The following is a 15,650-nucleotide window of genomic DNA, read 5'->3' as shown; positions in this document are numbered from 1 at the left end:
AGCATCCCATATGGGTACTGGTTTGAGTACTGGCTGTTCCTCTTCCAATCTAGCTCTCTGCTATGGCTTGGGAAGGCAGTGGAAGATGGCCCAAGTGCTTGGGCCCCTGCACTCACATGGGAGACCAGGAAGAAGCTCCTGGCTCCTGGCTTCAGATCGGCGTAGTTCCGGCCACTGCGGCCAACTGGGGAGTAAACCAGCGAACGGAAGACCTTTTTCTCTGTCTCTTCCTTTCACTGTCTGTAACTCTACCTTTCAAATAAATAAATAAAAATCTTTAAAAAAAATTTCAAAAAGGAAATTCGGTAAACTTTGTGTATTGACATTATACTCTGTAATTTAATAAATTTATTCATTTGTTTTATTGTGCTTCATACATTCTTGATGATTTAACATATGAAAATCATATTGAATGAGAACATCAACAATTTTTTTCCTTCCTGCCCAACTTAGACCTTTTACTTCTGTTTTTGCCTTTTTTTGTTTATTTGTTTGTTTTGCCTTATTGAAGATATTAAGACCACTAATACATTGCTGAATAGAAGTAGTGAAAGCAGAGAACTTTCGGTTTATCATACTAAGGGAAACATCTTCAGCATTTTGTCATTGAGCATAACGTTAAGTGTAGACTTCTTATTAGGTGTCTTCTATCAGATTGACAAAGCTCCATTCAACTCCAAGTTTGCTGAGAGATTTCAGCAGAAATGAATTGGGTGTTAAATTTGGCAATATTTTTCTACATTTATTGGTATGTTCATATGTTTTATAGCCATTATTATGGTGAATTATATGGATTTTTCAAATGTTGCACTGACCTTGCATTCCTAGAATGAAGCCCAATTAATCATGCTATATTATTCTTTTCAATTATTACTGTACTTAATTTGCTAATATTGTTTAAACTCAGCAGAGCTCTTGTATAAGTTTATTCAGTTTTGGTCTCAATGTTGTGCTGACCACATAGAACAAACAATTATGACAGATTTATTCAATCATTGGTTTGCAAATAGTTTGGCTGTAAGACTTTTAAATTTGTTTAAAATTACTGAAGGTTCCTAAGAACTTTCATTTATGTAAATTTACTGATATATTAAAACATAAAGTTGAGAAAAATGAAAATATTTATCAATTTATATACAAGCGTAACATATTTTATGAACAATAAGTGTATTCTCAAAAAATTGTGAAGTAAAGCATTGTTTTATATTTTACCAATTTCTTCCACACATAACTTAGTGGAAGACAGCCAGAGCCTCCCAATTGCTTCTGCATTCAGTCTATGGCAATGAAGCCTATGGAAAACTACTTAAGATAGAATAAAAACGGAAAATCCAAGGAAGTCTGAATTATTATTTTTTTTAAGATTTATTTATTTAATTGCAAGAGTTACACAGAGAGATGAGAGGCAGAGAGAGAGAGAGAGAGAGAGAGATTGAGAGAGATTGTCCATCTGCTGGTTCACTCCCCAGATGGCCACAACGGCCAGAGCTGTGCCAATCTGAAGCCAGGAGCCAGGAACCAGGAGTTTCTTCTGGGTCTCCCACATGGGTACCAGGGCCCAAGGACTTGGGCCATATTCTACTGCTTTCCTAGGCCATAGCAGAGAGCTGGATGGGAAGTGGAGCAGCCAGGACTCGACCCAGTGCCCATATGGGATCCTGAATTATTCTTATACAAATAACTCTGACTTCTCAGACCCCTAAAAGTACCTTAAAGATTATAATTTGAACACGACTGTTAAAAAGTTTTATAGTTCACCAGTGAAACATGTGGGCCTAGAATTTTCTTCCTGAGTCATTATTATTATTATTTAGTTATATAAGTTTCATATATTTCTTATATACAGATTTGGGAACAAAGTAGAGCTTCCTCTCCCTTCTGCCCACTCAAAACTTTCCCCTCTGCTTGGATTCCCATTCTTAATTTTTACAATGATCTATTATCAGTTTACTTAGTGATCATGCAGTTAGCCCTACTCTAAGTAGAGGAGTTTAGCAAGTAGTGCTAAGAGAAAGAAAAAAAAAAAAACAAAATTAAGCCATATTAAACAAAAGATTGTTCCTCAATGGAAGAGACAAGGGCTATAAACAAGCATTCATTCTCAAAATGTCTATTTTGCTCAAATACATTACATTTCAGGTATTCTATTAGTTGCATCAGATCAGGAAAAGCAAATGATATTTGTGTTTTGGGGACTGGCTTATTTCACTAAGTATAATGGTTTCCAGTAGGGACAATCTTGTTGCAAAAGACAGGATTTCGTTTTTTTGTTTTGTTTTGATAGCTGAGTAGTACTCCACAGTGTATATATACTATAATTTCTTTATCTAGTCTTCAATTCATGGGCATTTGGGTTGATTCCATGTCTTAGCTAATGTGAATTGAGCTATAATAAACAAGGGGGTGCAGATAACTCTCATATACTGATTTCCTTTCCTTTGGGTAAATTCCCAGAAGTGGGATGGCTTGGTCATATGGTAAGTCTATATTCAGGTTTCTGAGGTATCTCCATACTATCTTCCACAGTGGTTGCACCAGTTTACTTTCCCACCAGCAGTGGATCAGTATGTTTTCCCCCACATCCCTGCAATCATTTGTTTGTTGATTTCTGCACATGAGCTGTTCTAACTGGAGTGAGGTGAAACCTTATTGTGGTTTCAATTTGCATTTTCCTGATGGCTACTGAACCTGAGCATTTTTGCAAGTGTCTACTGACCATTTGAATTTCCTCTCTTGAAAAAATGCTTGTTTGGGGCTGGTGCTGTGACGTAGAGGGTTAACGCCCTGGCCTGAAGCACCAGCATCCCATATGGGCACCAGCTCAAGACCCAGCTGCTTCACTTCTGGTCCAGCTCTCTGCTATGGCCTGGGAAAGCAGTAGAAGATGGCCCAAGTCCTTGGGCCCCTGCACCCATGTGGGAGACCTGGAAGAAGCTCCTGGCTCCTGGCTTCAGATTGGCGCAGCTCCAGCCATTGTGGCCAACTGGAGAGTGAACCAGTGGATGGAGGACCTCTCTCTCTCTCTCTTTCTCTCTCTGTCTCTCTCTGTCTCTCTCTGCCCCTCCTCTCTCTGTGTAACTCCGACTTTCAAATAAATAAATAAATAAATAATTTTTAAAAATGCCTGCTTAAGTCCTTTGCCAATTTCTTTACTGAATTGTTTTGTTGTTGTTGTTGTTGCTGTTGTCATTGTTGAATTTCTTGAGCACTTTATTTATCCTGGATGTTAACCCTTTACCAGTTGCACAGTTTGCAGATATTTTTTTCTCATTATATCAGTTGCCTCTTCACTTTGTCGAGTGTTTCTTTTGTAGCGCAGAAGCTTCTCAGCTTGATGTAGTTGCATTTGTCAATTTTGGCTTTGATTGCCTGTGCTTCTGGGGACTTTTCCAGGAAGTCTTTGCCTATTCCAATGTATTGTAGAGTTTCCCCCATGTTCTCAAATAATGCGATGGTATTGGATCATAGATTTAGATCCTTGATCCATTTTGTGTGGATTTTTGTATAGGGTATAAGGTAGGGGTCTAATTTCATACTTCCACATTTAGAGATCCAGTTTTTCCAACACAACTTGTTAAAGAGACAGTCTCTACTCCATGGATTGATTTTATCTCCTTTATCAAATATAATTGGCTGTAGATGCATGGATCAATTTCTGGAGTTTCTATTCTGTTCTATTGTTTTGTAAGTCTGTTTTTGTACATGTACCATGTTATTTGTATTGTAACTGCTCCATAGTATGTCTTGAAATCAGGTATTGTGATGCCTTTGGTTTTGTTTTTGTTGTGTAAGATTGCTTTAGCTATTTGGGGTCTCTTGTGTTACCATACAAACTTCAGCATATTTTTCTCTAGATTTACAAAGAATGCTGTTGTTATTTTGACTGGGATTGCATTGAATCTGGAAATTGCTTTTGGTAGTATGAATATTTTGAGGATGTTGATTCTTCCAATCCATGAACATGGATGAGTTTCTCACTTTTTAATGTTTTATGTTTCCTTCTTTACTGTTTTATATTTTTAATTGTAGATATCTTTGACATCCCTGGTTATTTATTTCAGTATATTTAATTCTTTTTGGATCTATAGTGAATGGTACTGATCTTACAAGTTCTTTCTCAGCTTTGGCATTGTCTGTGTATAAAAGGCTATTGACTTTTGTGTGTCAATTTGATATCTTGCCACTTTTCCAAACTCTTTTTTGAATTCTAATAGTCTCTCAATGGAGTTTTTATAAACTTCTATATATAGGATCATGTCATCTGCAAATAAGGACAATTTGACTTTCTCTTTTCTAATTTGTAGTCCTTTGACTTCTTTTTCTTGCCTGATGGCTCTAGCTAAAACTTCCAGGACTGTATTAAATAGCAATAGTGAAAGTGGTCATTTTTGTCTGGTTCCAGATCTTGGGAATGCTGCCAGCTTTTCTCCATTCAATAGGATGCTTGCTGTGGGTTTGTCATATATTGCCTTGATTGTGTTGAGAAATGTTCCTTCTATACCCATTTTCCTTAAAGTTTTCTTCATGAAAGGATGTTGTATGTTATCAAATGCTTCCTCTGTATATTGAGATAATCATATGATTTTTGTTCTTCAGTTTGTTAATGTAGTGTATCATGTTGATTAATTTCAAATGTTGAACTATCCTTGCATTTCGGAGATAAATTCCACTTGGTCAGGGTGGATAATCTTTTCTGATGTATTTTTGAATTCAATTATGTAGTATTTTGTTGAGGATGTTTTGCATTTATGTTCATCAGGGATATTGGTCGGTTTCTCTGTTGCATCTTTTCCAGATTTAGGTATTAAGATGATGCAAGCTTCATAGAAGGAGTTTGGGATGATTTCCTCCTTTCCAATTTTTTTGAATACCTCGTAGCTTAGGAAGAATTGGAATTATTTCCTCTTTAAAAGATTGCTAGAATTCAGCAGTGAAGCCATCTGGTCCTGGGCTTTTCTTTGTTGGGAGAGTATTTATTACTGAATCATCTTGGTTATTGGTCTGTTTAGGTTTTCTGTGTCTTCATGGCTCAATTGAGGTGAGTTGTATGTGTCCAGGAATCTATCCATTTCTTCTAGTTTTCCTAGTTTGTTGGTATACAGCTCATCATAATAATTTCTGATGGTTCTTTTTATTTCTGTGGTATCTATTGTTACATTTCCTTTTTCATCTCTGATTTTATTGATTTGGGTCTTTTCCTTCTTTTTTTTGGCTAGTTGTGTCAATGGTATACCAATTTTGTTTATTTTTTCAAAAAAAAAACCAGCTTTTATTTCACTGATTTTTTGTATTGCTTTTTGGTTTCAATTTTGTTTATTTCTTCTCTAATTTTAATTATTTCTTTCCTCCTACTAGCTTTGGGTTTGGTTTGTTGTTGATATTCTAGGTCTTTGAGATGCATTGATAGCTTATTTATTTGATACCCTTCCAGTTTCTTCATGTAGGCACCAATTGTTATGAACTTCCCTCTTAACACTGCTTTTGCTGTATCCCATAGGTTTTGATATGATGTATTGTCATCATCCTTTGTTTCCAGAATTTTTTTTATTTCTCTTTTGATTTCTTCTATGATACACTGTTCATTAAGGAGCATGTTGTTCGGTCTTCATATGTTTGCATATTTCTAGAGATTCTTGAGTTGTTGATTTATAGCTCTATTCCATTGTAGTCAGTGGAATGATTTTTATTTTTTTTTAATTTGCTGAGACTTGCTTTGTGGCCTACTATATGTCTATTCTAGAGAAAGTTCCATGACTGATGAGAAGAATGTGTATTCTGCCACTGTGGGGTGAAATGCTTTGTAGATACCCGTTAGGTCCATTTGGTCTACAGTTGTCAGTTAATTCTGTTGTTTACTTGTTGATTTTCTCTCTGGTTGATCCATTCATTGCTGAAAGTGGAGTATTAAAATCTCCCATTTCTATTGTATTTGAGGCTATGTCTCCCTTAAAGTCTGTTAACATTTTTTAAGTAGCCAGGCTACCTGTAATTGGGTGCATATACATTTATTATAGTCATATCTTCCTGGTGGATTGATCTGTTAATCATTACATAGTGCCCTTGTTTGTCTCTTTTAACAGTTGTTATGTTAAAGTCTATTTTGTCCAATATTAGGATCGCAATACCAGCTCTTTTTTGGTTTCTGTTAGCATGGAATACCTTTTTCCATCCTTTCACTTTCAGTCTGCATATGTCTGTTAGTGAGATGCGCTTCTTGTAAGCAGCAAATAGTTGGGTCTTGTTTTTCAATCCATTCAGCCCAATCTGTATCTTTTAACTGGAAGGAGGAGGCCATTGACATGCAACAGAACTACTGATAAAAAGTAACAACTTGGCCCTGCCATGTTTCCATAAATAATCTTATGATTTACTTTAGATTTCTTTTGTATTTCTACTGGTGGTTTTTCTGCCTTCCGTTTTTTCATAATGATGGCTATATTTCTGTGTTAGCACAACCTTAAGCATCTTCTGTAGGGCTAGAAATTCTTTCAATTTCTGTTTGTTATGGAAGGTCTTTATTTCACCTTCATTCATAAATGCAAGCTTTGCAGGATATAATGTTCTGGGCTGGCATTTTTTTTTCTCTTAATACCTGAGCTATATCTCGCCCTTCCTTCTAGTCTGTAGGGTTTCTGATGAGAAGTCTGCTGTGAGTCTAATTGGCGATCCTCTGAAAGTAATCTGGTGTTTCGCTCATGCTGATTTTAGAATCTCCATGTTTTACTGTGGAAAGTTTGACTACGATTTGTCATGGTGAAGATCTTTTCTTGGCATGTCTGTTAGAAGTTCTATGTCCTTCCTCTACTGGAACATCCCTTTCTCCAAACTGGGGAAGTGTTCTGTAATTATTTCTCTAAAAAGGCTTTCTATTCCCTTCTGTCTTTCCACTCTTTCAGGAACTCCTAAGACCTGGATGTTGGGTTCTTTGGTAGTATCCCATAGATCTCCAACACTATTTTTTAAGTTTTCTATTTTTTTGTCTGACTGTAAGATTTCCACAGATTTTTCTTCTAGTTCAAATATTCTTTCTTCTGCTAATGTTCAATGCTGCATTCAAGTTTCCCATCTCAATGAGCCCTTAAGTGTGCACCTGCAGGCTTCTATAGCTGTAGTCCTGTTTTAAAATGGCACCCACCCTCTCTCAGTCTGATCGTGGGTTCTGTTTTGGAGGGATTGGGTTGACTCGACCACCCTCTTCCACTTTCACTAAGACCACAGGTGACTGCCAGCAACCTCCAGCTCCTTGGGCTCCAGTCCAGATCCATGCCACATCGTCTGTCTGGTGCTATCCCCACAGATGGTGCAGTCTGTCCTCCCCCGTATCTTAAAAATGCCGCTGGCTCCAGCTCGCTGAGGCTCTGGTTCTCTGTGTTCTCTGGGTGCATGTCAGCACTCACCAGGCAAGTTCAAGCCATTTCTCCTCCTTCCATGGGTAGTTTTGTTTCTAATTCTTTACCTAGTGTGCACCTCCTACACTATTGTCGCGATTTCACCCTAGCCCTGCGAAGCATACCACTCACTAATCTGCCATTTTCTGATCACTCACCCTGAGAACATTTTTTTAAAAAATAAAAAGGTTATTTATTTGAAAGGCAGAGTTACAGAAGGAAGGATGAAGGGAGGGAAGGGGAAGAGAGAGAGAGAGAGAGAGAATGAATAAGAATGTTCCATCCACTGTTCACTCTCCAAAGGACCACACTGGGGCTGGACCAAGCCAACGCTAGGAGTCTAGAATGCCACCACCCATCCCATATGGATGCAAGGGACCAAATATTTGGCCCATCATTCACTACTTTCCCAGGCACATTAGCAAGGAGCTGGACGAGAAGCAGAACAGCTGGAGCTCAAATTTGTGGTCACATGAGATGCCAGGGTCATAGGTAGCAGCTCAATCCACTGCACCACAATGTTGGCCCATCCTGAGATTTTTTAACAGTGAATTGACTTCTTTTAATCAATACAATACCACTTTAGATTATCTTTTTCTTCTTGTGTCCATTTTTGTAAGTCGCGTGATTTAAGGAATTTGTTTATTTACATTTATTTATATAAATAAATATAAATAATATAAAATAATATAAATATTATTTATTTAAATAAATATATTTATTTACAAGAGGATTATGTTTATAGCATTTTTGGGTTATCCTAATTTCAGTGGGGACTATGGGCTATATTCAGCTTCATTCCTGGTATTGGTAATTTGAATTCCTCTCTCTTTCTTTTAAGTTTGTTTCTCTAGGGTTTTCTAGCCCCATTATTCTTTTAAAATTATTTTTCTTTTTTTAAAATCTATTTGAAAGGAAGAATTACAGAGAGAGAGAGAGAAGGATAAGAAAGGTATACACAGAGAGAAATCTTCCACCTGACGCTTTACTCCCTATATGGCCGCAACGGCTAGAGCTGAGCCAGGCTGAAGGCAGGGGCCAGATGTTTCTTCCAGGTGTCCATTGTGGGTGGCAGAAACCCAAGCACTTGGACCATTTTCTGTTTCCCAGGCCCATTTGCAGGCAGCTGAATCAGAAGTAGAATAGCCAGGACACAAACTGGCATCCATAAGAGATGCTGCCACCACACCACAGCCCCGGCCCCTATCTTCAAAACACTAACTTCAGAAATTTTTAGTTTATTCTACTGTATATCAGTTTTCTATTTCACTGATTTCTCATTATCCATTCTTATTTTTGGGTTTAAATTAAATCTATCTTCTTGTTCTAGCTCAGTAAAATAAAAGCAGATCATTTGTCTTACATATTTCTATTTTTTTCAAATACAATCATGTAGAGAAAAAAGTTTGCTCTAATTCTGGCTTTAACTAAATTCCACACATTTTTCTATTTCTATTGTTAAATTCAAAGTGTTTTCTAATTTCTAATTTGAAAGTTGGTTGTTTAATTTCCAAGTATTTGGAGATCTTATAGTTGTCTCTGGTATTCATTTGTGATTTAATTTCATTGTAGTATACTAACATATTTGTTAAGTCTTGTTTTATGACCCAAATATGATCTATCTAGGTAAATGTTCAATATGCTCTTGACAAGAAAGCATATTCTTCTATTCGTTGATACACTCATCCACAAATTTTGAGTAGGTCAAGTCAGTTGATAGTATTGTTCAGTTATTCTACAACTGACATTTTGGTCCAATGCTATCAATTACAGAGAAGAATGTTAACATGTTCAAAAATTGCTGTGGTCTTAAATGTCCCCCCAAGTTCCTGGGTGAAAACTTAATCCTCAATGTGATGGCATTAAGAGATGGGGGCCTTTACAAGGTGATTAGATCATGAGGACCAAAAAAAAAAAAAAAAAAGTCCTCATTGCTGGGATTAGGGCCCTTATAAAAGGATTGAAGAGTGGGGAGTGGGTTTACTCTCTGCTGCTCTTCTTCTATGTTAGAATACAATTCTCAAAGCATCATATTAGAAGCAGAGATTGGAGCCTTTACCAAACACCAGTCTTGCTAGCATCTTGAGCTCAGGCTTCCTAGCCTTCAGAACATTAGCAGGGAGCTGGATTGGAAGTGGAACAGCCAGGACTCAAACCAGCACTCAAATGCTGCCTAGCACTGACCCCTACTTTAAGTCATCAAATATACTTATAATTTTTCTTTCTGGAAAGTTTTTGAATTCTAGTTTCACCATCAATGCCATCTCAGCTTATATTTTTTACTTGATGTTCTTTTTTTCCTTGGTAATATGTCATATTTTCCTGCTTCTTTACTTCTCCAGTATATTTTTATTGGATGTTGGACATTATATATGGTACATGAAGGGGAGACCAGGTTATACTGTCTTTCCTTCAAGAGGGTTGAATTTTGATCCAGCAATTAATTAAATTACTTGCAGATATTTTCAGTAATGCCAAGTTTGATTTTATTCTTTGTTAAATTGATTCTATTTTGGTTTTGTGTTAACCCCTAGGGTGTGGCTCTTATTCTAGAGTATGGTGTATACATGTTTAGTTTGACGTTTTTTACTAAGATCCCAACCCCTTGTATTGTATTGTAATAAGAGTTAATAGCCTTATTTCCGTGTTCATTGAGAAAGCAATAATAGTAATTAATGAATGTCACCACTCCTAGTTGGTGAAGTCAAACCATTGTTTGAATTGTACCCTGCCAAGATTATTTAGGGCTACATTTATTTCTAGTTGAAAGATCGCGATTTTTGGATCTTAAATCTTCTCAAAATGTTAATGCATTCAATTATCATATGAGATACTTAATTTGCCTTTTTACAATCAAATAATTTTTATTGTTGAGCTCATGGTCTACTAGAAATCATGAACTGGGACTTTCATGATTTCCCTCCTCTAGTATTAACTTATTCTGTACAATGAATGATTGATCACAAAGTATTTATTAAGCATCTGTGTGTATATACCTTCTTGGTTTGGAGTGATAAATGACAAAAATATGTTCATATCCACAAGAACATAAAATATAGTCACTATCTTGAATTTTTATTTGAAATTTGTAATATATCCTGCATTGACATTCTCACATGTAGTTTGTTTATTTTTAAAAAGTCCAAGCAAGGACTAGTCTTAGAAAAGTTATGTCCTACTGTGTAAGGGTTAAAATGTAGGATTCACTTTTTTTTTTGAAAGGCTTAAATTGCATTTTTAGGAGTTAAGATTTTCCTGCTTCACGGAATTTGCTTGCAGAAAACATATTGCTATGATATTCAGATATTCCACTACTGACAACACTTGCATAATGGTCCATCTGTCTGAGGACAATCCTAATCCTAACACTTTCACTAGAATTGTAGGTGACAGGGAAGACATTCTCATTTCCTGTGGCCAGTTCTCCCATGACTGTATGCCTAATGTGATTCTGCTCTGACATATTCTCTCCTAGTACTTGAAGGAATATAAACTCAAGTGTCAGAATATCCAGACCCACACACGTCATCAAGTGACTTTCCTTGTTTCGCAGATTTCACTGTCTTCAAATATTTGTGATCCATTTTTGTTCCTTTGATTTAAGAGTCAACATTACAAAGGTGTATACACTCATGTCTGTGGATTTTTCTGAAGGGAAGTTACTGGAAGCAATCTGTGACTAATAGGGAACAACTTTTGATCTGAATGGAAATTGCCTTATAGGGAAAAGCGATGTGCACTTTTGATGTAACTGGTTATCTAAATAAGTTTAAAAGAGGTTGTACCTCCTTTTACTTTAGTATATACTTCTCAGGATTCAGGAATGAATTATTGGATAGCAGCTAAATGTATATACTGGTAGGGTAATATCCCTCTGTAATTATATGTTACTATTTGGTAAATAACTTATTTCATAGACTACTTTAAAACAGCCAATTTATAGTGCAGTTTATAATGTACCCTTGATGTTAATGGCAGCCTTCAATCATTCTGATGGAAAAAGAGAAGTGAATTGGTGCCACTGTCTTTAGAGATAGAGCTATAGTTCGAGTTTGGGGGTGTAAAGAGAAACAAAAAAGTTCACCTGCAGGAAAGGCATCAGGAAGCACTCAGAAGCAGAAAAGACACAAGAAGGAAATTTAAACTGAGAAATCATTCACTACCACAAGCTCCAAAGCTTCACAGATCTTGAAAACCTTCGGGCATAGGATAAGACACATTTCATGAAAGGAGACTACTTGAGAAAACATAAGGAACAAAGTATTTTCCCCTGAACCAGATTGCAGCAAAGTTGCCATTGTTGCCCACTCTCAACTTAGAGTGAGTTTTATGAGAAATAACGAAGAATGGCCGTTGGAGAAAACAATGAAAATTTTTCTTCAAGAGAAGAAAGCTTGGGTTTTACTCAATGACTATAGAAAACATAATGAAAGAGCTATCATGTTTTCTCTGAAGGTCTGTGTAGAACAGACTGAAATTTGGATTTCCAAGGGAGGTATTCAAATAATCAAGAAAACACAAAAGAATGAGGTCAGGAGAAAAAGGAGAACCGATAAGCTAAGGGTTGGGAACAAATTTTCACTGTGAGGCTCAGTCTAATCTGTTAGCCAGAAAAACCCTCTGTTGACTTGAGTTTCCAACAAACACCAGTGCATAAATGTATCAACAAACTGACTGGAGTGTCACATGATTTTTTAATCTCTAGTTTGAAAATGCTGACATTTGTGATACTTATCAGATGCTGGTAACACTTGCCAGGGGGTGGGAGGAAGGAACTGGACTATGCTTTTTTTGGTTATATCCTCCAGGAAGACCTAGGCATGCAAATTCGCTTAGGCTTAGTATTGCAACTCAGATTGCCTCACTAGTTACATCCTGACCACATGAAGGCAGCTGAATCCATATTTTCTAAAACTGAATTCACAATTTCTAAAACTTCTCATTTTAAAAGATGATGATGAGGAGGAGGGTATATTAGGAAGCTTGTTGTCTACCAGTCTGCCACTTTTATGTGTGTTCACAGTTTCAGGAGATTATGGTATAATACCTCAGACATTATGGGGAAAAAGTCACTTTAATATATATGTAAGCAGAAATTTAGCTACAATGCTGATCCTTATTTGGTTTGGGATTAGCAAAATTATGGATATAATATGTAAGACCTGTTTCTAAGTCACATTAAATACTTGAAATTCTGGCAGCGTGGGTAAGGGTGCAGTTTATGAATGTGTAATACCATGCATTTGCCTACAATGCAAAAAAAAAAAAAACAATTTCCAAATATACTTGTAAAAGCATCCTTGCTTATAGAGTATGATGGCTTTCTTTTTGCATAGTGCTAAATAACACTTCTAATTATATGTTGAGGAATTTGAAAATTTTAAATTAAAAAGGCATGTAGACTGGAGGATTAAGATGACTGAGTAGGGAGGGAGCTTACTGCTCTAGTCTGGGAGATGATAGTTTTTAAAAAGTGGAGAGAGTAGTCTAAGGAAGAGTTAGGGAGAAAATAGTGGAGGAAACTCCATGCAAATTAGAGGCACACAGTGGACCTATGTGGAGTGTGTGCGCATAGACAAAACAGGACCCCAGCAGTTGAGAGCCTCTTTACCAGCTTTGGAGAGATGCAAGACCAGACTACAGTAGCCCAAGCCACTGGCAATAAAACTGCAGCAAAAGCCTGGAGGGAATCCGGCTTGGAGCCCTACGGGGGATTGTGTACCTGTCAAACTAGAGGAGGAAAAAAAATTGTGGAGCACATTTCTCTCTCCCCCATCACCCTGCAACAGCATCCTGTAACAAGCCAATACAATATGCCATTTTGAACATATATAACAACTGTGCCAGTGCGTATCCATGCCCAACACCATCTAAGCGAAGACTCCTGAGTCTGGCAGAAAGAACTGACAAGGGGCTGGGTGCTTGTGACGGGAGGCTTGTGTGGCAGGACAGTGAAAACACTGGGACTGTGGGGCTTTGAAAACACTGTGGCTGCATGAGAAGCTTCAGGGTGTAGCTAGAACTTTGGGCAGTCACTGTGGGAGGCTCCATACGCTCAGGGCTCCCTGGTTACCTGGTGTGGGACATTGTTGGGGAATCTGAGCTTACATGGAGGACCGCACAGATCTTTATGTGGTCCTTATGGAAGTGTGGATGAATATTATACCCACTGGGGATAGTGCCCAGTTCTCCTTTAAGGAGATGAAATGAGTGGAGAATACACCAACAGAAGAAAAACCTCCCCTCTGATTTTTTTTTTAAAGAGGAAATTTACTACACCCAGGGTGTTACCTTAACACTCCCTGCATACTGGAGCACAGAACAGAGCTCCCTGGCCACACCTACCACATACCTCTAGGTGTTCCCTGAAAGCACACATTCCAGTAATCCATACAGACATAGTCCAAAGATAAAAGCTGCCATAGCAAAAAAATAAAGAAGAAACCAACAATTATCTCCACAAATGTTGAATAATAAATACACCAATTCAAGAAACAGGAGTAATGAACCTAAGATGACACCCCCAAAAGAATACAACACTATGATGCTAGATTGTGAAGATGAAGAGTTTGAAGAAATGCAAGAAATGGAATTCAAAAAATTGATCATAAGATTGCATAGAAGTAATCAGAAGCTTATGCATGAACCAGTGAAATCTGTACATGACATAAAAAAGAATTTCTCCCACAAAATTGAGATCTTAAAGAGAAAGCAAAATGAAATCTTGGAAATGAAGAATTCAATAGAACAAATAAAAAATGGAGTGGAAATCCTTAACAACAGAATTGGTGAGACAGAAGAAAGAATATCCAACTTAAGACAAACTGCAGGAAATTATACAGTCAGAAAAAAAGCAAGAAGAGGAAATTAGAAAACTAAAAAACACTGTTGGGAATCTACAGGGTACTATCAAGCGACCCAGCATAAAGATTCTAGGAGTTCCTGAAGGTGTGAAAAGAAAAAGGATTAGAAGGCCTTTTTAGTAAAATAATAACAGAAAACTTCCCTAATTTGGAGGAAGAAAGGGCCACCCAAGGACAAGAAGCACATAAAACTCCTAATAGACAGGACCAGAAAAGATCTTCACCACAATACATTGTAATCAAACTCTCCACAATAAAACATAAAGAAAAGATTCTAAAATGTACACGAGAAAAATACCAGATTACTCTCAGAGGATCTTCTGTTAGACTCACAGCAGACTTCTTATCAGAAACCCTACAGGCTATGAAAGAATGGTGAGATATATTCCAAGTCTTTAAAGGAAAAAAAAAAACTGTCAACTCAGAATACTGTACCTTGCCCAGCTCTCATTTATGAATGAAGGTGAAATAAAGACCTTCCATAACAAATAGAAATTGAAGAATTTGTCACCACCTGTCCAGTCTTGCAAAAGATGATTAAGGATGTGCTCCACAGAGAAACACAGAAACATGGTCATCACTATGAAAGAAGGTAAAGAAAGAAAATCTCCCAGTAAAATACAAAGGAAATCAAAAGTAAAAAAATAGGAATATTTATGGAAAAATTGAAGAACCAAGTCCTTACTAATCAATAGACACCTTGAATGTAAATGGCTCAACTCTCCAGCTGAAAGACACAGACTGGCTAAATGGATTTTTATTTTATTTTTTTTAAAGATTTATTTATTTATTTGAAAGTCAGAATTACACAGAGAGAGAAGGGGAGGCAGAGAGAGAGAGAGAAAGAGAGAGAGAGAGAGAGAGAGAGGTCTTCTATCCGCTGGTTCACTCCCCAATTGGCTGCAATAGCTGAAGTTGCTACAATCTGAAGCCAGGAGCTTCCTCTGGGTCTCCCATGTGGGTGCAGGGGCCCAAGGACTTGGGCCTTCTTATACTGCTTTCCCAGGCCATAGCAGAGAGCTGGATGGGAAGAGGAGCAGCCGGGTCTCAAACTGGTGCCCAGCATTAACCTGCTGCACCACAGCGCTGGTCCCTGAATGGATTTTTTAAAAAATCTATTTGCTGCCAACACGAGGCACATCTCACCAACAAAGATGCATACAGACTGAAAGTGAAAGGATGGAAAAAGACATTCCATGCTAACAGAAACCAAAAACAACAACAACAAAAGCTGGTGTAGCCATCGTAATATCAGACAAAATAAATGTTAGTACAAAAACTGTTAAAAGAGATAATGAAGGGCACTATGTAATGATAAAAGAATCAATTCAACAGGAAGATGTTTATAAGTATATATGCATCTAAATACAGGGCACCTGGCTATTTAAAAGAAATGTTA

This window comes from Lepus europaeus, chromosome 1 (assembly GCF_033115175.1).
Source record: "Lepus europaeus isolate LE1 chromosome 1, mLepTim1.pri, whole genome shotgun sequence".
In the NCBI taxonomy this organism is placed as follows: domain Eukaryota; kingdom Metazoa; phylum Chordata; class Mammalia; order Lagomorpha; family Leporidae; genus Lepus; species Lepus europaeus.
Note: the sequence above shows the minus strand (reverse complement) of the source record.